Source organism: Trachemys scripta, chromosome 1 (assembly GCF_013100865.1).
Source record: "Trachemys scripta elegans isolate TJP31775 chromosome 1, CAS_Tse_1.0, whole genome shotgun sequence".
Classification (NCBI taxonomy): domain Eukaryota; kingdom Metazoa; phylum Chordata; order Testudines; family Emydidae; genus Trachemys; species Trachemys scripta.
Window position 1 is genome coordinate 182,236,207 of NC_048298.1, and position 23,146 is coordinate 182,259,352.

The window sequence follows — 23,146 nt, forward strand, 5'->3', positions numbered from 1 at the left end:
AAACAGATTTCCCATGACAATCTCAGAGATTTTAGTTATTGCAAAAAAGAAGAATGCACTTGATCATATTACAAATTCTGCCACTAGCACTGTCATAACTTGTAATCACCTGGGGAGAGCACTGCTCACTGCATACACCAAAATTCCCTGTAATTTGGCTTCCAGAAAATACCTGGAATATCACATTTGGATAAGAGAATTAACACCTAATAATGACATAAAATATACAAGGTGTTAAAACTAATTTGAAAACTGTTTTATAGGTGTACCAGGCAGAGACAGCACTTGGCAAGTACACCTCTACCTCGATATAACGCTGTCCTTGGGAGCCAAAAAAAAAATCTTACCGTGCTATAGGTGAAACTGCATTATATCGATCTTGCTTTTATCCGCCGGAGTGTGCACCCCCCCCCCCCCCCCCGAGAACTGCTTTACCGCATTATATCCGAATTCGTGTTATATTGGGTCACTTTATATCGGGGTAGAGGTGTATCAGGAAATTGCCCCAAACCTTTTTATTTCAATCAGACAGGCTAATAACTAAGGCTTATTTCTTCCTTATCAGTGGACATTCCATGTGCGTACTGAGGGACTTTATGCTTCCATCAATGACTAGAACAGGGCTGATTTTTCCACGGAGAGTTTGTTTTAAACTCCGCCAGCCTAGTGTAAGTCGTATTTCGCCAACATCACTTCGTAGCTGGCTATATGATACTAAACTAGAGGCCTGTGGAGAAGACCTTCCTGCCCATCCAGCGTCTTGATCCTTTTCTAGCAAGGTAGACTTCTATGAAGCTGAGCCCTCTCCGCAGCTCCTTGCACCATCGTGACCGCATACAGTGATGAGGAAGCTCTGGTTGAAACTGACAGAGAGGGAACGGATCTCTTGTGGGCAGTCCACTGTGGGGATCTGCTTTTATGTCCACGAGAGTGCTGCTTACTCTCATGTGGGGCCCTGTATCTGGGCTCCTTGGGCTTTGGTGTGGAGGCGCTGCTCCATGGCTCATGCTCGGAGAGGCACTACCGGCCAGCTGATGCTACTGTGAAGAGGGATATCCCTGCCCAGGATCAGAGTGGGGCCTCTTAGGCTCTTCCATCAGGTATTTCCTGAGCCTGTGTTCATGGGTCTCTCTGGTTGTGGGCCAGAAGTAGTTTCAGATGCTTCTCTTTGCCGAGATGTGCACCGCGCCTAAACAATGGCGGCACCATTGATAAGAACATATGAATGGCCATACTGGGTCAGACCAAAGGTCCATCTAGCCCAGTATCCTGTCTTCTGACAGTGGCCAATGCCAGGTGCCCCAGAGGGAACGAACAGAACAGGTACTCATCAAGTGATCCATCCCCTGTCACCCATTCTCAGCTTCTTTCAAACAATCTAGGGAAATCATCCCTGCCCATCCTGGCTAATAGCTATTGATGGAACTATTCTCCGTGAACTTATCTAGTTCTTTTTTGAAGTCTGTTATAGTCATGGCCTTCACAACATCCTCTGGCAAAGAGTTCAACAGGTTGACTGTGCGTTGTTCCTTTTGTTTGTTTTAAATCTGCTGCCTGTTAATTTTATTTGGTGACCCCTAGTTCTTGTGTCATGAGAAGGGTAAATACTTCTTTATATACTTTCTCCACACCAGTCATGATTTTATAGACCTCAATCATATCCCCCCCTTAGTCGTCTCTTTTCCAAGCTGAAAAGTCCCAGTCTTATTAATTGCTTCTCATACAGAAGCCGTTCCATACCCCTAATAATTTTTGTTGCCCTTTTCTGACCTTTTTCCAATTCCAACATATCTTTTTTGAGATGGGGCAACCACACCTGCACACAGTATTCAAGATGTGGGCATACCATAGATTTATAAAGAGGCAATATGATATTTTCTGTCTTATTGTCCATCCCTTTCTTAATGATTCCCAACATTCTGTTCACTTTTGACTGCCACTGCACATTGAGTGGATGTTTTCAGAGAACTATCCACAATAGCTCCAAGATCTCTTTCTTGAGTGAAAACAGCTAATTTAGACTCCATCATGTATAAGTATAGTTGGGATTATGTTTTCCAAAGTGCATTACATTTCATTTGTCAACATTGAATTTCATCTGTCATTTTATTGCTTAGTCACCCATTTTTTTGTGATCTTTTTCTAGCTCTTGGCAGTCTGCTTGGGACTTAATTACCTTTGTATCGTCTGCAAATTTTGCAACCTCACTGTTTACCCCTTTTTCCAGATCATTTATGAATATGTTGAATATGACTGGTCCCAGTACAGACCACTATCTAAGGAGGACACCACTATCTAAGTCTCTCCATTCTGAAAACTGAACCATTTATTCCTACCCTTTGTCTCCTGTCTGTTAACCAGTTACCAGTCCATGAGAGGACCTTCCCTCTTATCCCTTGACAGCTTACTCTGCTTAAGAGCCTTTGGTGAGGGACTTTGTCAAAGGCCTTCTGAAAACCTAAGTACACTATATCCACTGGATCACAATTGTCCACATGCTTATTGACCCCCTCAAAGAATTCTAGCAGATTGGTGAGACATGATTTCCCTTTACAAAAACCATATTGACTCTTCCCCAACAAATTACGTTCATATATGTGTCTGACAATTTTGTTCTTGACTATAGTTTCAACCAGTTTGCATTGTCCTGAAATCAGGTTTACTGGCCTGTAATTTCTGGGATTATCTCTGGAGACCTTTTTAAAAATTGGCGTCACATTTGCTATCCTCCAGTCCATTCCTCTAGAAGCGGATTTAAATGATAGGTTACAAACTACAGTTAGTAGTTCTGCAATTTCACAGTTGATTTCCTTCAGAACTCTTGGATGAATACCATCTGATCCTGGTGACTTATTACTGTTTAATTTATCAATTTTTTACAGAACGTCCTTTAGTGACACCTCAATCTGGGACAGTTCTTCAGATTTGTCACCTAAAAACAATGGCTCAGGTTTGTGAAACTCCCTCTCATCCTCAACTGTGAAAACCGATGCACAGAATTCATTTAGTTTCTTAGCAATGGCCTTACAGTCCTTGAGTGCTCCTTTAGCATCTCGATCGTCCAGTGGCCCCAATCGTAGTTTAGCAGGCTTCCTGCTTCTGATGTGCTTAAAAAAAAAAAAAAAATTGTGCTATTACTTTGAGTCTTTGGCTAGCTGTTCTTCATATTCTTTTTTGGCCTTCCTAATTGTATTTTTACACTTCATTTGCCAGAGTTTATGCTCCTTTCTATTTTCCTCACTAGGATTTAACTTCCACTTTTTAAAGGATGCCTTAGTCTCTCGCTGCTTCTTTTACTTTGTTAATTAGCTACAGCGGCACTTTTTTGGTTCACTTACTAGGATTTTTAATTTGCGATACACATTTAAATTGAGCCTCTATTATGGTGTCTTTAAAAAGTTTTCCTGCAGCTTGCAGGGATTTCACTTTTGGCACTGTACCTTTTCATTTCTGTTTAACCACCTCATTTTTGTGTAGTCCCCATTTCTGAAATTAGATGCTACAGTGTTGGGTCATTGTGGTGTTTTCCCTGCCACAGGGGTCTTAAAATTAATTATATTATGGTCAATATTACCAAGCGGTCCAGCTATATTCACCTCTTAGACCAGATCCTGTGCTCCATTTAGGACTAAATCAAGAATGGCCTCTCCTCTTGTGGGTTCCAGGACTAGCTGCTTCAAGAACCAGTCATTTAAGCTGTCAAGAAACTTTATCTCTGCATCCCATCTTGAGGTGACATGTATCCAGTCAATATGGGGAGAGTTGAAATCCTCCCTGAGCATTTCACAGTCACTATTACCATCCTGGTCAGGTGATCAGGAATATATCCCTACTCCTGTATTCTTATTAGAGCATGGAATTACTATCCATAGACATTCTATGTTACAGTTAGGTTCATTTAAGATTTTTACTTCAATTGATTCTTCACTTTCACATACAGTGCCACTCCCCCACCAGCACGACCTGTTCTGTCCTTCCAATATATTTTGTACCCTGGTATTACTGTGTCCCATTGATTATTTTCATTCCACCAACTTTCTTTGATGCCTATTATATCATCTAGTTCACCCATCTTATTATTAGACTTCTAGCATTTGTATATACGCACTTTAAATACTTGTCACTTTTTAGCTCTCTGCCATTATGTGATTTAATTGAATGGGACTCTTTTTCATTTGACTGTTTCTCATCAGATCCTACCCGTATTTTATCATCTTTCATCCTCTCCTCTTTAATAGGATGTAGAGAATCTTAAAAAAAAAAAAAAACTTTGCAAGAAATCAATCATACCTGATGCTTGTTCCTGATGGAAAAGGAGCGAGAGCTGGAGATGCAGTTCTTGATGCCCAGGACCCTGGGCAGAGTCCCCAGGTTAGAAAGTGGTTTTCCCCCTGAATTGATAGGGTGGGGGTCATTTCTATACTAAATTATACTATGTACATTAAGAATCTATGGTCTATGGAATAACTATTTACACAAATATTTACAACCACTGTCTTATAAACTAGAAGAGCTAAGGAGGAACAGGGTTCCAGCTCAGGCTATGAGGTAGTAAGAGAGAAGTGGAGTGGCATTGCCCCCCACTAACCCTTATGCCTTTGGTCGGGAGCATGAGTAGGGACACTGTACATGTGTGGGTCAACAAATACTGCTTGAAGAAACTTCTAGACTCAGGTGCTTGGCACGCATGCACTCCCACATATCGAATACATATAGGGACCATCACTTGAAGACATAGGAAACAATTCAAGTAATGGACAGAACTGTTTACTAGATTCTGATCTCACAGTGATTTAAGTGGAAGGAAACTCCATTGGCATCCACTTGACCTTAATGGAATTACTCCAGACTTATAATGGTGTAAAGGAGCTCAGAATTTAACCTTCGTGATTCCACTTTGTGTTTAGGACATCTGCCATCTGCCTGTCAAGGTGCTGCATAGTGTCAGAGCTCTTTTGGCCCTGTTGTCTCTTCTAGACATCCAAATGGCAACAGTTGCCAGAAACATCCTCTTCCTTTGGCAGCTAGCTTGGAGACTGCATTCCTACCCACAGAAACATATGTCATTATCGCCTCTGGGCTGGACTACTGCAGTGCACTCTCTCTGTAGCAGGGCTGCCAGCGGTGGCCACATCTGATACATCATGGATCAGTTGGCACAATAGATTACAGCCTATTGAACATATCCATAACTCACACCATACAATAGCCCTCCCCTTCCCCAACCCTGGTTCAGTTTAGGACCTGCTTTAAAGTCTTTGGCCCAGATCCTCAAAGGTATTTAGGCTTTTACCTTCCAATGAAATTAATGGAAGTTAGGAGACTGACTACCTTTGATGATCTGGGTCTCGGTCCTCAGCATCATAGTCCTAGGACTTCGCTACATCTGGCATTCACCTCTTCTTTTCTGCATACCACTGACACTGTTACTATTGAGGAGGACTGTGGAACTCTCTGCCACTGAAGATCAAGCTAAATTCAAGTTTTACCAACTTGAATATGTCGGCAGAGTATGTTGCAAAGTTTACCTATTTCTGTCAGTTTCTTCTCAATAAAGGAATCCAGAAGATAGTCTTGCACCATTTCTTTGGTTTTACTCTTGTAAGCAACATCTTTAAGGAAATAACTGATCTGAAGGAGAGGGTCAAGAACTATAAGCTACTGAGACAACACTGATGCTGTTAATCCTTGTGATTTGTGCCTACATACTAGAGTGCTGGTTGTATTAGAAATGCATAGATAAACAACATAAAGGGCCAGACAAAATTTGAACCCATAAAGCTGAAAGGACTTAAAGTGACTCAAATGTGTGCTTCCATAAACTAATCCAATTTTTAATTACTACCATTTGCAAAGACCATTTAGTTCCATTTCAATATAGAAGTTCTTTTCTAACAGTGCATGTGTCAGAGAGAGAATAGTACTTTAAAGTAGGCTAAAGTAAAATTTCAGATCCACCAGTACATAGATACAATAAAAACCTGCATTTACATTTAGCACAAGTCAATGTCAATGGAGATGAAATGTGCTTTTAAAATGACTTTCTGGACAAATGCCAGCTACCACAGCTAGAACAAAATACTGTCATCATAGTATAACCCCAGTTTTCCATTGAAGACTTCCCTTAACCTGACAATGAACAAAGCAGGCTTTTATCTAAGTCACACTTGTGTATAGTGAGGGTAAACAAGCAATAAATCCTTCTGGCTCCTTTTCAGGAATACATTTCTTTATTCCTAAAGCAAAGGTACCCAAGATGTTATTCAATATTTTGAAAACCATTTTTAAAAACTCAAACCTATTCTGTAAAAGATTTTTTTTGGTGTGGGGGGGAGGGTAGAAGACATGCTTAGATTTCATTTAAAAGCTGTTGATGTAGACATTTGAATGGACTGATCAAAAGAGATTTAGCAATTCTCTATCTTCCCAGTTTGGGAAGCCCTGATTCATGGTACTGAGTGCTTGTCTGATTCAAGGTTCCACAGTTGTGGCTTGTTGTCAAATGGCTGTAAATTATTAAGGCTCTGATTCCAACAGGGGATTTAAGACCAGCTTAAACCTTAATACTTTGCTGAATCGGGGCCTAAATGTGTATTTGTTTGTTTAATTTCTAATCAGTTGATTTGTTTCTACTTTGTACCATGGTAGTATTATGCATAATTATTTTTTGTATTTTAGGAGTTTCTTGTAAATATAGAAGGAATATACAGTTCTGTAAAGTCAAGCTGCCATTTAAAAGAGTTTTTCCACTGTTTTCTATCCAGAGCTTTCCTAGTTGCAATTCTTTATATCTCTTTACTTAATGGAGACTGATCAGTTTCTCACTAGTGTAGTGTAAATTGTAAAATAGTAATTCATGCAGCTGGAGTTATAAATATTTCACACCTATGTAGTTGCTTCCTAGAGCTGGTTGGGAATTTTTCAACTTTTTTGGAGGGGCAGGGGTCAGAAAATGCCAATATGACCAAACCAAAATTGTTTATAGGAAAAGATCAGATTCACCAAGTTTCTTGCTTTGGGCTTTTTTTTGTTTTGGGCTTTGTTAAGTTTTCAAAATTGTCCTGTTTTGACATAACCTAAAAACTAAACAAAACAAAAACAGTTTTTGGGTTCAAAACAAGGTTTCATTTTGAAATTTAAACTGGAGTATAAATTAATAGGTGAAATCAAAACAAAGGTTTTTGAAATTAACTAAAACATTTCAATGGATCCAAACTGATTTTTTTTTTTTTTTTTTGGATAGTCAGTTTTTTAAAAAATTCAAGATTTGGGGTGTTTTTGTCCCAATTCAGGACAGGAAAATATTTGAATTGTCAAAAGTTTCCACAGGATGGTAAAGCCGTTGCCTTCCCAGCTCAAGTTCTTGTCTCCTTTCCCCACTGCATTGTATCACTACTGGCTTTTCAAAGCTGCAGCAAACAGGGAAATGGGAGCATGCAATAAATAGCAAGTAGGGGGTAGTGGCAAAAGCTAATTAATGAGATCAGACGGTCACTGTCAGACATAGCGCAATCTTATTCTCCATTATATTTGGATCTTGATGCCGTGCTAATCAAGTGTAATTCATCATTAACAAAGGCTATTATTGAAAAGTACAAGAATTTGTGAGTTCTATGAAACCCTGGCAAGGATCTTCCATAGGAGATACAATGGAGAGTTATGTCATTAGTTATGCCATTATCCTCAGGGCTAGGACCCAATATGTATAGGCCAGATCCGTAACAAATATGAATTTGGTGTAGCACCTTTGAAATCCATGATGATATGCCAGTTTACACCAGCTGAGGGTCTGGCCCATAGTTTTCTAAAGGAAAGGGTCAACTCAGAACCTGCAGAAATCTCAAAGAAAAAGACATTTAACACATTACAGCCATAAGCTTACAATATGCACTAGTTGGTGGGTGGGCAAGAATGAATATTTTGCTGCCAAAGTTCCTATCTGCCAATTTTAGAGAAAACACAGATGGAGTTTATCATCATTATACTGCATGTCAGTGTTTATAACATGGAAATTGTGAAGAAAGCAAGCCAATAACCGAAGAGCTTCCCCTGTCTTACAGCAAGTGCCTTATGCTGGTACAACAATGATGTTACCCCATTATTTATGGAAACAAAGAAAACAAGTGGGAAGGTGATATTTCAAGCGCACTGATATGGAGAAAGTGGTATTTTTATATCTATCAAATAAAACTCATTTATTTTAGGATTTGAGTAGTTCTAGGACTCCTTTTCGGAAACAGAATTATTAATGTTACTTTTGTAAAGTTTATATGGAAAAATCAGACTACTTTCCTTTCTTTGATCACTGAGAAAAAATTAACAAGGCAACACACATCAACTTCTTCAACTCAACAGTACTGCCGGCAATGTTGTATGATAGCGAAACATGGGCGCTGACGAAGATAAAGGAGCAACAACTGTGTCATGGAGAAAGTATGGAAAGAAGAATTCTGGGGATTTCAATCCGTAATTGAGACTTCAATGAAGTGATCAGACAGCCGAATGAGGTGCAGGATGTCCTTGTTGAAAGCAGTTACAGTAACATGTGATGGACCGGACATATAGCTAGGCTCACTGGCAATCTATAGACTACAGCTGTCATGGAGTGGTACCCACAGGAACTAAAATGACCACTCATCCAACCTCCAAAGAGATGGGAAGATTTTAATCGTGAAAAGGCATGACCACCATGGAAAAGTAAGGCCAGGATAAGAGAAGAATGAAAGATGTGTTGTGATCAGTGCAATCTATATAAAGGGTGAAGGACTGATTGATAAGGTGATCAATAAGCCTTTTCCATTTCTAATTTCTAGGGGCTACTCAATAGATATATCTGTGTATTCACCAATTTGAAAAGAGGTTCACAATCCTGTCCTATGAGTATATGAACCATTAGATCAGTAAATTTGCAGCAAAAATCTTGACTAAATTTCTGCCAATATTTCTGTGAATATAGCTCATAAACAAGTCAATATTTCAGATAATTAAGATCTATAAACCACGTTGGCCCACTTTTGTCTTTGTGTTACTGTACAATCTCTTGGAACATGTTACTTAGTTAATTTCTCTCATTAACATGTATATTTTCCATATTTCAAATACCAATGGAAAAAATCAGCATATTTACCTCATTACATATATGTGCCTTTTTTTTATATTTTGTACCTGCTATTTGGCAATGTGGCTCTTTGTTTTATAGTTTATTGCAGTCCAGGTTGTTGTTCCCCTCCCCCCCCCCCACGTTAAGGTCCTGATCCAAAGGTCATTGAATTAAATGGGATCCTTTCCATTAACTTCAATGGGCTTTAGGTCAGGCACCAAATATATATTTATTCCTAAAATAGCGGGACAATCTCATTTTATTAATATGAAAAACAGCCATTAGCCACTTACGTTAAATAGATTCTAAGAAAGGTGTTTAATGAAATTGTAGACAATTCCAATTACTTACTTGTTAAGACATACTTTTCAAACCAGCAAATGAAAAGTATTCTCTCACCCTAATATTTTGTTATATTGTTTTGAAGTTTAAAAAAATCATATCACTGGGCTAAAAAAAGTAATTAGAGGACAGCATTAACTCAGAAACAAACTCTGCAAGCTAATAACAAAGATACCTCAATGTGTTGCATTTGGGATTGCAACATGACAGACCATTTCAGATAAGACACAATGAAAAATGATAACTTCTTATGCTTTTTAAAAAGGATTCTTAAATAAATAGAAGAGTTAACAATATTAGTGTGAATGGTTTGTGTCCAAAATCTTAGATCAGCTAATAACAGGGTCTTCCCCCGATAACCCGCATGACTTCTTTATAAGAGTCAAACATCCGGTCATCCCAGGACTACCACCAGAGTCATAGGAAGTACACATGGGGAAAAAAAAAACGTGATGAATTTTGGCTGCAGCAAGACAGACCCCTGATTGTTTTGGGTTTTTTGTTTTGTTTTATTTAGACAGAGAACAAATATCCATTAAATATTAGACTCTTATTTCTTTTCTATTTTCTCTTTTGAATGCGTAAGTGATGATATTACTTATGCATGTGCGATTTTTATACATATGAATAATCTTGTTGAACTCTATAGCTCTGTCTAGACTAGGATTTAAAGGTTTAATGTTAGCTAACTCAGTAATTTACACCTACTAATACTCTTGACAAGACAGGGTAAGTTGTACTTTAGCACATACTAAATGGGTTGAGTTAAAGCATGAGGGGAGGGGGAGAAACTGAACTATCTTGGATGTGCCCAGCTTGCCTTGTCTTAACTAGACTATTACAAAGGGTTAGTTAAATTGAGCTAACTGAACTAAAGATCACACTAGTCAATAAATTCTAATATAACTTGAAATTCTATTCATGACAAGGCCTAGGAGACTACTCATTCAAGGTTACTCATATGCATAAATAGAGCCCTGTACGGATACAAAAATCTGGATCCCTATCCAATCTGAGATCCGCAAAGATAGTAAACAATACAACCAAATCTTGGGATGCAGATATCTGCAGATATAAAATGCATATCCGTGGATTTTCAGGGCTCTATGCATAGGGGTTTGCAAGACTGGAGCCAGAGTCCTCATTTATTTGTAGCTCGCAGGCCCAATTCTCCTTTGGAAAGAAGGTATCGCACCAGTGTACCTCAAGAATTTTGCCCGTTGAAGTTTGTATCAAGAACATTTTCAAAATGAGATTAAAAAATACAAAAAGAGGTATAGCTATTTCTTTAGCTTTCATATGTCAAAATTTGGGGGGGAGGCAGTTCAGTTCCCCTCACCCTTAAACCAGAAAAATGCACCAAAGAAAAATAGAAAATGTGAGGAGCATATTGGGAGCTAATCACTTATGCCATTTGGTAGTTGCTATACCTTTTCAAGATGTTAGGTTAATCCAAATGACAATATTAGTGAATCTCAGGCTACGGCTACACTACAGATCTTGGAGCTGTGCTAATATAGCGCTGCTAATCAGACGCTCTAAGCCAACGGGAGAGAGCTCTCCTGTTGACTTAATTACTCTAGCTCCTGCGAGTGGCAGTAGCTATGTGAGAAGCTCTCCCGCTGACATAGGGCTGTCCACGTCAACGCTTAGTTCGTGTAACTTACATCGCTCGGGGGAGTGGTTTATTCACACCTCTGGGCGACATAACTTATACCAACTTAAGCTGTAGCATGTACATAGTTTTAGTCATTACCAACTAGTGAAAGTGAAAGTAGGTATTGGGCTAGACTGCTGTGCTGTTTGTCTGTGCTTATATTGGAGTTACTCAGTAGTAGACAAATCATCAGGCATTTTGCTATTGATTTAAATGGGAGAAGAATTTGGCACTTTTCCACCTCTTTCTCTCTTTGAGCTATGGAAAACTCAACAATTTAACTTCACAAGGTCTTACATGGGCCTTTTTTCTGGTTTTGTTCTAGGTGTATAGCCTCAAGTATTATTTTGAGTGCAAAAAGGAATCAGAATTATTGTAAGCAGGCTCAACTCCTTTGAGTTCATCAACGGTTGCATACCAGATCTAAAGTTGGCCCAAAATCTCAAAGTAAGATTCAATCAGTTATTGAGCTTAAACCTGCTTTAGGCCAAAAATAGGGAATAGTATAAACTATGTATTTCATATACACCAATACTGATTCTCTGAGAACTGAGCGCAAGTTCTCATTCCTAAATTTTTTAAACAAACTGATTAAATTTTAGGTTGAATTTAAGTCTCAAAACAAGGTGCGCTTTCTGTGGTTTCAATTTTCATTGGTTCGCTGCAAACATTTAATTTAGATTTATACTCTTTACATTATTCCTCAACATACATTTTGTTTCCACTCTTTTTTAATATTGGAATTTAGAAAAAGAGAAGTATATATGTTTATTTTTCCAGCAGTCCTTTCAGGCAATGAGAATTGACCAGAATCAGAAATGTAGGACTGGAAGTCAATCACCCTGTGCTCAGATAGGACCAAGTATACCTAGACCATCTCTGACAGGTGGTTGTTTAACCTGTTCTTAAAAACTTCCAGTGATCACCAATTCCACAACTTCCTTGGAAGCTTATTCCAGTGCTTAACTATACTAAAGCCTTCTTAGAACATATAAACTTTTTCAGTGCAGAGAATTGTCAGATCCAGTACAAATGGTGTTGCGATCTGGAAGAAAAGCACCAATGAAGAGATCCAAACAATCTTAGAATCCTAGAACTGGAAGGGATCTCGAGAGGTCATCTAGTCCAGTCTCCTGAACTTGTGGCAGGACTAATTATCTAGACCATCCCTGACAGGTGTTTGTCTAACCTGTTCTTAAAAATCTCCGATGGAGATTCCACAACCTCCCCAGGCAATTTATTCCAGTGCTTAACCACCCTGACAGTTAGGAAGTTTTTCCTAATGTCCAACCTAAACTTCCCTTGCTGCAATTTAGGCACATTGCTTCTTAACCTCTGAGGATAGGATAAGAAAAACAATTTTTCTTCCTCCTCTTTGTAACAACCTTTTACATACTTAAAAACTGTTATGTCCCCTCTCAGTCTTCTCTTCTCCAGAGAAAACAAACCCAATTTTTTCAATCTTCCCTCACAGGACATGTTTTCTAAACCTTTAATCATTTTTTTGTTGCTCTTCTCTGGATTCTCTCCAATTTGTGCACATCCTTCCTGAAATGTGGTGCCCAGAACTGGACACAATATTCCAGCTGAGACCTAATCAGAGTGGAGTAGAGCGGAAGAATTACTTCTCATGTCTTGCTTACAACACTCCTGCTAATACATCCTTTATTTGCAACAGTGTTATACAGTGTTACACTGTTGACTCATTTAGCTCATGATCTTCTGGACCAGTCTTCTGGAATCTCTCCCGTCTTCCAAGATAATCATTAAGGGCTCAGATATCGCCTCAGTCAGCTCCTTGAATATTCTAGGATGCATTTCATCAGGCCCTGGTGACTTGAAGTCATCTAATTTGTCCTAGTAATTTTTATCTTGTTCTTTCCCTATTTTAGCCTCTTCTGATCCTACCTCATTTTCACTGCCATTCACTATGTTAGACATCCAATCACCACCAACCTTCTTGGTGAAAACCAAAACAAAGAAGTCATTAAGCACCTCTGCCATTTCTACATTTTATGTTATTATTTCCCCCTCACACTCCTTATTGAGTAATGGGCCTTGGTCTTCCTCTTGCTTCTAGTGTATTTGTAGAATGTTTTCTTGTTACCCTTTATGTCTCTAGCTAGTTTGATCTCATTTTGAGCCTTGGCCTTTCGAATTTTGGCCCTACATACTTGTGTTATTTGTTTATATTCATCCTTTGTAATTTGACCTAGTTGCCACTTTTTGTAGAACCCTTTTTTGATTTTTAGATCATTGAAGATCTCTTGGGTAAGCCAGGGTGCTCTCTTGCCATATTTCCTATCTTTCCTATGGAGTAGGATAGTAGCTCTTGTGCCCATAATAATGTCTCTGAAAAACTGCCAACTGTCTTCTATTGTTTTTCCCCTTAGACTTGCTTTCCATGGGATGTTACCTATCAACTCCCTGAGTTTGCCTTCTTGAAATCCATTGTCTTTATTTTGCTGTTCTCCCTCCTACCATTCCTTAGAATCATGAACTTTATCATTTCATGATCACTTTCACCCAACCTGCCTTCCACTTTCAAATCCTCAACCAGTTCCTCCCTATTTGTCAAAATAAAATCTAGAACAGGCTCTCCCCTGGTAGCTGTCTCCACATTCTGAAATAAAAAATTGTCCCCAATACATTCCAATATCTTATTGGATAATCTCTGCCCTGCTGTGTTATTTTCCCAACAGATGTCTGGGTAGTTGAAGTCCCTCATCACCATCAAGTTCTGTGCTTTGGATGTTTTTGTTAGCTGTTTAAAAAAAGCCTCATCCACTATTTCTTCCTGGTTAGGTGATCTGTAGTAGACCCCTACCATGATATCACCCTTGTTTTTTTACCCCTTTTATCCTTACCCAGAGACTTTCAACAAATCTGTCTCCTATTTCCATCTCAATCTCAGTCCAAGTATATACATTTTTAATATATAAGGCAACACCTCCTCCCTTTTTTCCCCTGCTGGTTCTTCCTGAGCAAGCTGTATCCTTCTATACCAATATTCCAGTCATGTATATTATCCCACCAGGTTTCTGTGATGCCAACTATATCAGAATTGTGTTTATTTACTAGCATTTTCAGTTCTTCCTGCTTATTCTCCATAGTTCTTGCATTAGAGACATCCAATTTGATTTCACCCCCCAGTTCTGTCTTGTCTCTCCTTTACCCCTGCTATAACAACAGCCTATGCTCCCCCCAAATTCCAAACTTTCTCCCAGGTGTCCATGTTCTTACAATGTATCCTAACACTAAAAAGGCAAGGCAAGGACAGGTTGAGCAATGCATTGCAGAACACAGATGGAATGAGAAAAATGTTCTTAAGAAAACTAACGGATTTATCCCTACAACAACACTTGATGATTTCAGTGGAGGAATATCACCAAGTACTATACCTCAATATATATATATATATATATATAGTGACAAAGTTCCTCCTCTATCTTGGTGGGTCCTGCGCTTATTGGTGGATTTTCTTGCCTCAGAGATTCACCATGTGGGTTGGGGAACAGCCCAGAGAACTTCCCCTCTGGAAGAACCCAGAGTCCAGGTCAATTGGGAGGTTTGGGGGGAACCCGGGCCCACCCTCTACTCTGGGTTCCAGCCCAGGGCCCTGTGGACTGCAGCTGTCTATAGTGCCTCCTGTAATAGCTGCATGACAGTTTCAACTCCCTGGGCTACTTCCCCATGGCCTCCTCCAAACATCTTCCTTATTCTCACCACAGGACCTTCCTCCTGGTGTCTGATAACACTTGTGCGCCTCAGTCCTCCAACAGCATGCCCTCTCACTCTCAGCTCCTTGAGCCTCTTGCTCCTCACACTCACACCACAAACTGAAGTGAGCTCCTTTTAAAACCCAGGTGCCCTGATTAGCCTGCCTTAATTGATTCTAGCAGCTTCTTCTTAATTGGCTCCAGGTGTCCTAATTAGCCTGCCCTGCCTTAACTGGTTCTAGCAGGTTCCTGATTACTCTAGTGCAGCCCCTGCTCTGGTCACTCAGGGAACAGAAAACTACTCATCCAGTGACCAGTATATTTGCCCTCTACCAGACTCCTGTACCCCACTGGTCTGGGTCTGTCACCATATATATATATATATATATATATACATACATACACACACTAATTATGATGCTATTCAGTGCTTTCAGGATAGCTCTCAGGAGAAATGACTTCTCACTGCAGGATAACTGAAGAGTCAAGAAAGAATGCATAAATATACAGTGTTATGAACAGCAGATTACTGTATTTTGTAGCATTATTTCAGATTGTTGAACAATAAAACCATTCTAAAACCTAACTATGTACTCTTGTGGAAGAGTTCTATAAAATTAAATGAGAATAAAACCAAGTGGGATCCATAAGTATATCTGAATTCTATAGAAATTACTTTAAGAACCTGTAGAATCTATAGAGGATAGACTATATAGGATGCTATATTTGGTTAATAGAGAATTATATGCCTGCTATAATATGGTTAAAATTTAAAAACTTCCTATAAGGCCCAATTCTGTCCACAATTACTCCAGAGTTACGCTCCTCTAACTAACTCTTTACTTCAGAAGTTTAACTACATCATGACACATGTATAGCTGAGAACAGAATTTGCCCTTACAGAAGGTTTTTTATTTTATCCATACTATGGTAAGCATGTAATTCTATGTTAACCAAATATAACAGTCTTTAGAATTTATCTTCTGTAGGGCTTATCCATAAGCAAAACTGGACACATGGGCAGTCCTATTTAAGCTAATTAACGTAGACAGTGGAATTAATGGTGTGGTTAAGTATCTTGCCGAGTCAAGGCTTATAGCCTTATAGCTCCTGCATGCTAGCACCTCCCTTTTTACCGGGTAGAAGGGGTCAAGTTATCCACCATGTGAGTTTTGCTGAGGATAAATAATGAAGTGGCAAATGCCTCAATAACTGAAAACACGATGTACATTCCAAATTGTATTTTGTAATTTGTATGTCCAGAGATATTTTTTCTACATCATGTACTTTGAGTGCTTAACAATGAGGCAATAAAGCTGTCAGATGACTTGAGTAAGATATGTATTTTGGTAGATAAATTCAAGGGACTCTTCAAATACTTCATTAAAGCATGATAAATGCATGCATGAATGAACATTACCAATACCTTAAAATTTGTGATAAGTTCTGAACATTTTAGTGCCTACATTACGAAGATTGATTCTTGCATAATTGAAGCAACCCACGTCACCATATTTAGTGCATCAGTGAAACAATATATCCGAAGTTGCAAAATTTGGGAAGATAGCGTTTGCCAGATCTGCTTAACCTTTGAATGAGTTACATATTAAGTGACTTCCTGCTATGTTATTCTGTTATGTAAACTTAATGCCTTGAAGGAAATCTCTTAAGGAATAGTCACCCTACATAACAAAGCCTAAATACGATATGGACTCCAGGATAAATTGCAGGGTACCTCTATGAATAGTACCTTTATTTAAAATGGGTACGTATCTATATTTTATGGACCATTCTATATAAATTTTTAGTTTGTATTTTGTATTTTTTTTATTGGATTGTGCATACTGCATGCATCGTGTTATTTTTGTTTATTTTATAAAGAGGTACAATGAAGCTGTGTACCAAGTTCTTACATTTTTTTCATAGCTTAGATTGCAGGTGAATGTTGAAGTAAATATTCTTATACTAACAATTGATTTGGGGGAGAGGGGAAGGTTTTGGGTGGTGTAGATATAATAAGCTTAGCATGCCTGCAACACTTTTGTCTTTTTCAAAAATAAAATGTTTTAACTTTAAAAATCTCTTAATACTCATTTTGCATGGGCTTCAATATATTTTTTATATAAGTTAAAAGAAATATATAGAGGTCACAGAGGCAAGCCCTTGAAAGTTAAGAAAGGCCTGATTAGACCTATGTAGGCCACACAACTTGTGTGTTGAATGAGGCAAGGGTTGAGTGGGAAAAAAAATAGTATGTAATGTAATTAGAAACTATATCATAATGCATATGCACCTGGAGTGTTGAATTAAGATTACACAGGTAACCCCAAATCAGGCTGTAACAGATATGGAGTTGCTCTGTAATAATGTATTAATACTGTTTGTTGGCCGGGTTATTGGGATGTTTTCTGTATGAATGTTTGTTTAGTTCAATAGGGGGCTGCAGGGAAAACAAACAAACAGGAATGAAACGTGTGTCTGAAGATAAGCCACCCCTTAGCAAACACTTGACGGTTGTTAGAAGACAATGCCAGGACCAGAAAAGACCTGGGAATCAGTTCTAAAGGACCATCATTTTTAAAATGGACTTTCTCTGAAAAAAGGTGTAGCTGTTTAGGAAAAACAGAATGACACGGGCACCCATTTGGGGTATCTGAAGAGGCTGGGCCTACATAGGTCACCATCACACAATGGTAAGGCTTTAGACTTGTATAGGTGGTTTCAAAATCCTTCTCTCTTATGTTCTATTCCTACAGCTAAAACAAACAATGCTTTGGTTTAAGAAGGTTGCCTGGTCACTGTATACCACTGGTCGCAGCTATCTAAGGGAAGAACTGCAGGTGCTGAATCCAGTTGGGCCTGTTGGATAAGCACAGTTGTTTGAGACTCGGGATGCTGCAGCCCAAGGTCACCTCTAAAAAAGGAATTGCCAAATTCCACCCCTGGAGAGGTGAAGACATGAGACCTGATGCCTGAGGGGGTATAGTCAGAGAGATGCACCTAGCACTGTAACTGTGACCTAACTTTGGAGTGCTTGATTTTGCAACATTAGTATTCTTGTAACAGTTCAAGTGTAATTTTTTTCTTTTGTTTGTTGTTTTAAAGGAAACGGGAACAATCAAATTCAAAATCCCCCTATCACTAGCAGGATTTGAACCTCAAATATTCTACCACTTGAGCTGCAGGATTAATTGGCAGTAGAAGGCTCTTATGCCCAGGAAGAGGGGAGGGTGTGGGGGAATGGGCCAGTGGGTCCACGTGCTGGGGTCAGGAAGCAACTAGTTGGTGGCAGCTACAACTGCTCCCTGGCATCCCTAGCTAGTGTGTGTACACACATTACTTGTCAAGAAAGGACATATTTGGGATGCTGGAACAATTTTTATAGTGGGGGTGCTATAGAGCAATTGAACCAAACTGTAAAGCCTGTACATAATAAAAATAACTTAAAGCCAGGGGGTAATGCTGCACCCCCAGAACTAGCACGTATGGACATATTACCATCCTTCATATATTGACTGTTAACACTAAGGAATGAGGGAAATTATTTCCACCAGTGTAACTGAGAACAGCATTTGGACTGATATATGTCTTAGAGGTGGTGTTGAAATAGTGGAGATAGAAGTGAGAAAGGTGATAGGATAAGTGAGGACCTTATCCAACATTTATTGAAGTCAATGGGAGTATTTCTACTGACTGTAGTGGACTTTGGATCAAGCCCTGAATTACAACAGGTCATTGGATTATACTAGTAGTTGTGTAAACAGCATGTGTGCATCTGGGTAAGAGTGCTCAGCATGATAAGGCTTTAGGATGCAGTTTCACACTTTAAAAAAAAGGAGGTAGAAAGTGGGAAGGAAGGTAGTTTAAAAAAAAACAATAAAGACAAAAATAAATCTATTTGTTTCCTGTCTCCTGCATCTTCCTTAGATATTTGCCTCACTTTACATTTGTCTGACTCATTTCCTAGCCTGGAAAGAGAAGTCAAGGAAATGTTTTTGTAAAGCCATCCTGAAGAGAACTGCAGCATCAACATAAAGCTACAGAAGTTTGATGTTTATTACATTTATTTTGTGACACATAAAAGACAGTAGAAGCCCTTTTCATGAATGAAACTTATGCTGAAGTTCATAAGACTTCTGTTTGTGTAGGACTTCCAGGATCAGGTCTCTAAGTGGGAATTTTCAAAACCCTTAGCTTTGGCCATTTGAAAATAATAGGAATTTTAATCACAGGTTTCAAAGACAGCAAGATTAGGCCAAAGCTGAGTCATTTTGAAAACCCAATTCACTATTGTTAGTAACTTTTCTTATCCTTTATTGTTTAACTTAGTTCTGCAAGGGAATTCTGACCCCATGAAGCCTAATGTTTAGATGTGAATTTAGGTGTGAATTTAAAGTGAATTAAGCCAACTTGGAATAAGGCACATGGAGTTACTTAGGAATAGTTAATCAGGAATAGCTCTCTATATAGACAAGCTCGAACTATCTTACTACTATTGTCCCTGAAGGAGAAATTGTGATGTTATTGGGCCTGATCCTGCCCTCTTTATATAGACAACCCCCCCCCCCCCAGTAAATTCCACTGGAGTTTAGAATCAGAGAATATCAGAGTTGGAAGGGACCTCAGGAGGTCATCTAGTCCAACCCCCTGCTCAAAACAGGATCAACTCCCAACTAAATCATCCCAACCAGGGTTTTGTCAAGCCTGACCTTAAAAACTTCTAAGGATGGAGATTCCACCACCTCCCTAGGTAACCCATTCCAGTGCTTCACCACCCTCCTAGTGAAAAAAGCTTTTCCTAATATCCAACCTAAACCTCCCCCACTGCAACTTGAGACCATTACTCCTTGTTCTGTCATCTGCTACCACTGAGAACAGTCCAGATCCATTCTCTTTGGAACCCCCTTTCAGGTAGTTGAAAGCAGTTATCAAATCCCCCCTCATTCTTCTCATCTACTAAACAATCCCAGTTCCTTCAGCCTCTCCTCATACGTCATGTGCTCCAGCCCCCTAATCATTTTTGTTGCCCTCCGCTGGACTCTTTCCAATTTTTCCACATCCTTCTTGTAGCGTGGGGCCCAAAACTGGACACAGTACTCCAGATGAGGCCTCACCAATGTGGAATAGAGGGGAATGATCACGTCCCTCGATCTGCTGGCAATGCCCCTACTTATACAGCCCAAAATGCCGTTAGCCTTCTTGGCAACAAGGGCACACTGTTGACTCATATCCGGCTTCTGGTCCACTGTAACCCCTAGGTCCTTTTCTGCAGCACTGCTGCCTAGCCATTTGGTCCCTAGTATGTAGCAGTGCATGTTATTCTTCCGTCCTAAGTGCAGGACTCTGCACTTGTCCTTGTTGAACCTCATCAGGTTTCTTTTGGCCCAATCCTCTAATTTGTCTAGGTCCCTCTGTATCCTATCCCTACCCTCCAGCATATCTACCACTCCTCCTAGTGGAGTGTCATCTGCAACCTTGCTGAGAGTGCAGTCCACGCCATCCTCCAGATCATTAATGAAGATATTGAACAAAACCGGCCCCAGGACCGACCCTTGGGGCATTCCGCTTGATACCGGCTGCCAACTAGACATGGAGCCATTGATCACTACTCCTTGAGGCTGACGATCTAGCCAGCTTTCTATCCACCTTATAGCCCATTCATCCAGCCCATACTTCTTTAACTTGCCGGCAAGAATACTGTGGGAGACCATATCAAAAGCTGCCTGCATGCAGAGTACAGACTCAGATCCATACAGATGTTAATTTTGCAGGTTAGAGTCTCACCTACTGTAAATCAGAGGAGCTCTATTCTCTTCAGTGGAGCTACACAGATTTATATCAGCTGAGGATCTGGTCCTTTCCATACAAGGATACGAAGATGTACTTGGTACTGTGTATGTCAAAATGGTAGAGGAAAAGAAATTATCAGACAAAATGAGGCAGAAGAACATCCTTGATAAACAATAAGAGCTTTCCATGTAGACAATCTTTGCGCTAGGGTGTTTATTCAAGACACATTACATGCTCACTGCTGCCTTGCTCTTCCTATTGGAATCCTTATATATATATAAATTCCATACAGTAGGGATTCTTTGCATAGGCAGCCTGTACTTCTTATAAAGCATTAGTATATTTGAACAGTACCATCCTCAGACCTTGCATCATCTTACAGTTCCTATGTCTGTGGGTGAGATTCTGGACTCCAAATACCCACCAAACTTTCACTGACTTCAGCTCATTGCTGCTGCAATATACACTTTGAAAAAAGGGTAAGAACAGACTTTTTTTTGTTTACCCTCCTGCTTCCCCAATATGCTTTCCTTTGTATACCATGTTCAATTCAAACTGCTTCCCACCATGCTACACAGATCTCACTGAAGTTTTTGTTTTAAAAATTAAAAAGGATTAAAAAATGAAAGATATTCCCAAATTATTTTTTTTTGGATAATTAAGTTTTAGAGACAAATAAGGAACCTAATAGTCAAAAGATATTTCTCAGACTTCAATGATAGTGACCCTCATAGAAGTATTGTATTGCTGTTAAAGCATTTCTCTTCTTTATTATGAATATTAAAAGAGGAAAAAGGGTCTTGGTGGCTACTGCAGTGCAAGAAGATTGACAATATGGGGCCCAGTGCATACTTGTTATTGATACAAACTGTGAGGTTTGGACTGGCTTTTCAAAAGACTGCAGGGGGGCTGCATTTCAAAGAAAAGTAACCATTTATCTCATCTGTAGTATGTTATTTTCTCCATTAATATTGTGGTAGACATCTCAGACATTCATCTAAATAGGTCATCTAAATCTGATGCTAGGCCCCTAGACCAGAGCTTCCCAGATAGATATGTGGGTGCTATATTTGATTTCTAGTGTCGTTTAAAAAAAACAAAAAAAAACATCTTTCTTGGCTAAGCTAACAAAGAATTGACTTTCAGAGGATGGGCACCACATAACAAAATAACCACACACACGGTCTGCTACATTTGAACTGAGCAGGAATAAAACGGGGGCGGGGGGGGAGGAGATTAACACCTCAAAGAGCTGAGTGCAGGCACAGTACATTCTTGGAACTAATTAAAAATCTGACAAATCATCAGTGTATATTTCTTTGGAAGGAAAAAAGGGATGATCCACTATAAATTGACCTTTTGTTAAATGGTAACATTTCTAAAAGTTTAGTCATCTTTTTAAATTCAGTTCAGACTGTTCTTTCAAGAGATAGTAGAAAGGCATAGCCCAGCCTGGCGGTCTAGTGTTAGTCAGATATACTGCCATACAGAAAGCCAAGTTTGGATCCCTCTATTGTCCTTTCTCTGAGGCTGGCAGTGAAAGGGAGCCTAGCATAGGCCAATATGCCCAAGAAAGAATGCAATTCATTTAGCTCTCCTATGACCCTACTCTGGCTGATTAAGGAATGGTGTAAGAAGGCACTTCCTTGCTGGAGGGCTTATTATGAAATAGACCTTTGTGAAGAACTTTGAGCGATGAATCAAGCAGGACCCGGAGGTTTGCACCACTTTAACAAATGGACAGTGTCTTAGATAGTTCTATAAATCATTTTCTCCTTCCGATCATTATTGCTTCTGTCTCACCAAAGGTCAATTTGAGACTGCTTTTCTTCATCCAAGAGTTGATCTCTTGCAAGCATATTGGCCCTCTGGTGATAGTGCTGTTTGCACCTGGGAACAAGATATACAGCTGGGTGTTTAGAGGGTCGTGGAGAACAGGAAGTCTCATTAGCTCTCCAAGTGAAGGGAGACTGGATAGACCTGTGTGAGGAAGAGGAGCAGTAACTTGCCAACATTCTGTTCTCTTAGCGATAATGAGTCACTGTAGTACTGCTCTGTCTACTCCAGCAATGTCATGCAAGCAGACCTTTAGTGCTGAAGCTGAAATGGAAAGGAGAAATTGTGGTGACAGTGTCTAGGGCAGGGGTGGCCAAACTATGGGTGGTGGCCCAACAGTAAGCTGTGACACAGTCCTGGGTGGTCCGCTGGTGCTACTGCATTCTCTAGTCAAGCTCTTAGTAAATCTTTAACTCCATGTGACTCGTGTAATCTAAGTAAAAGCCATATAAATGTAATGCTTTGAGCTGTATATGTTGGACAGAGTATAGAAAAAAAATTCTTTACTTTAAAAAACAAGCTGCAATATATCAAGTTTAATTCTCGCAAGTACAATGGTGCGTTTCACTGCAAGGTAAGCTAGCAACATACACAGACTGCCATTTACAACTGTAAAAAATGGTAAGCAGTATTTCAATCTGATATGGATCAATTTATTTTTCAAAAATGAGAAGGGGGCACAGATAGAGAAGATATTGAAAA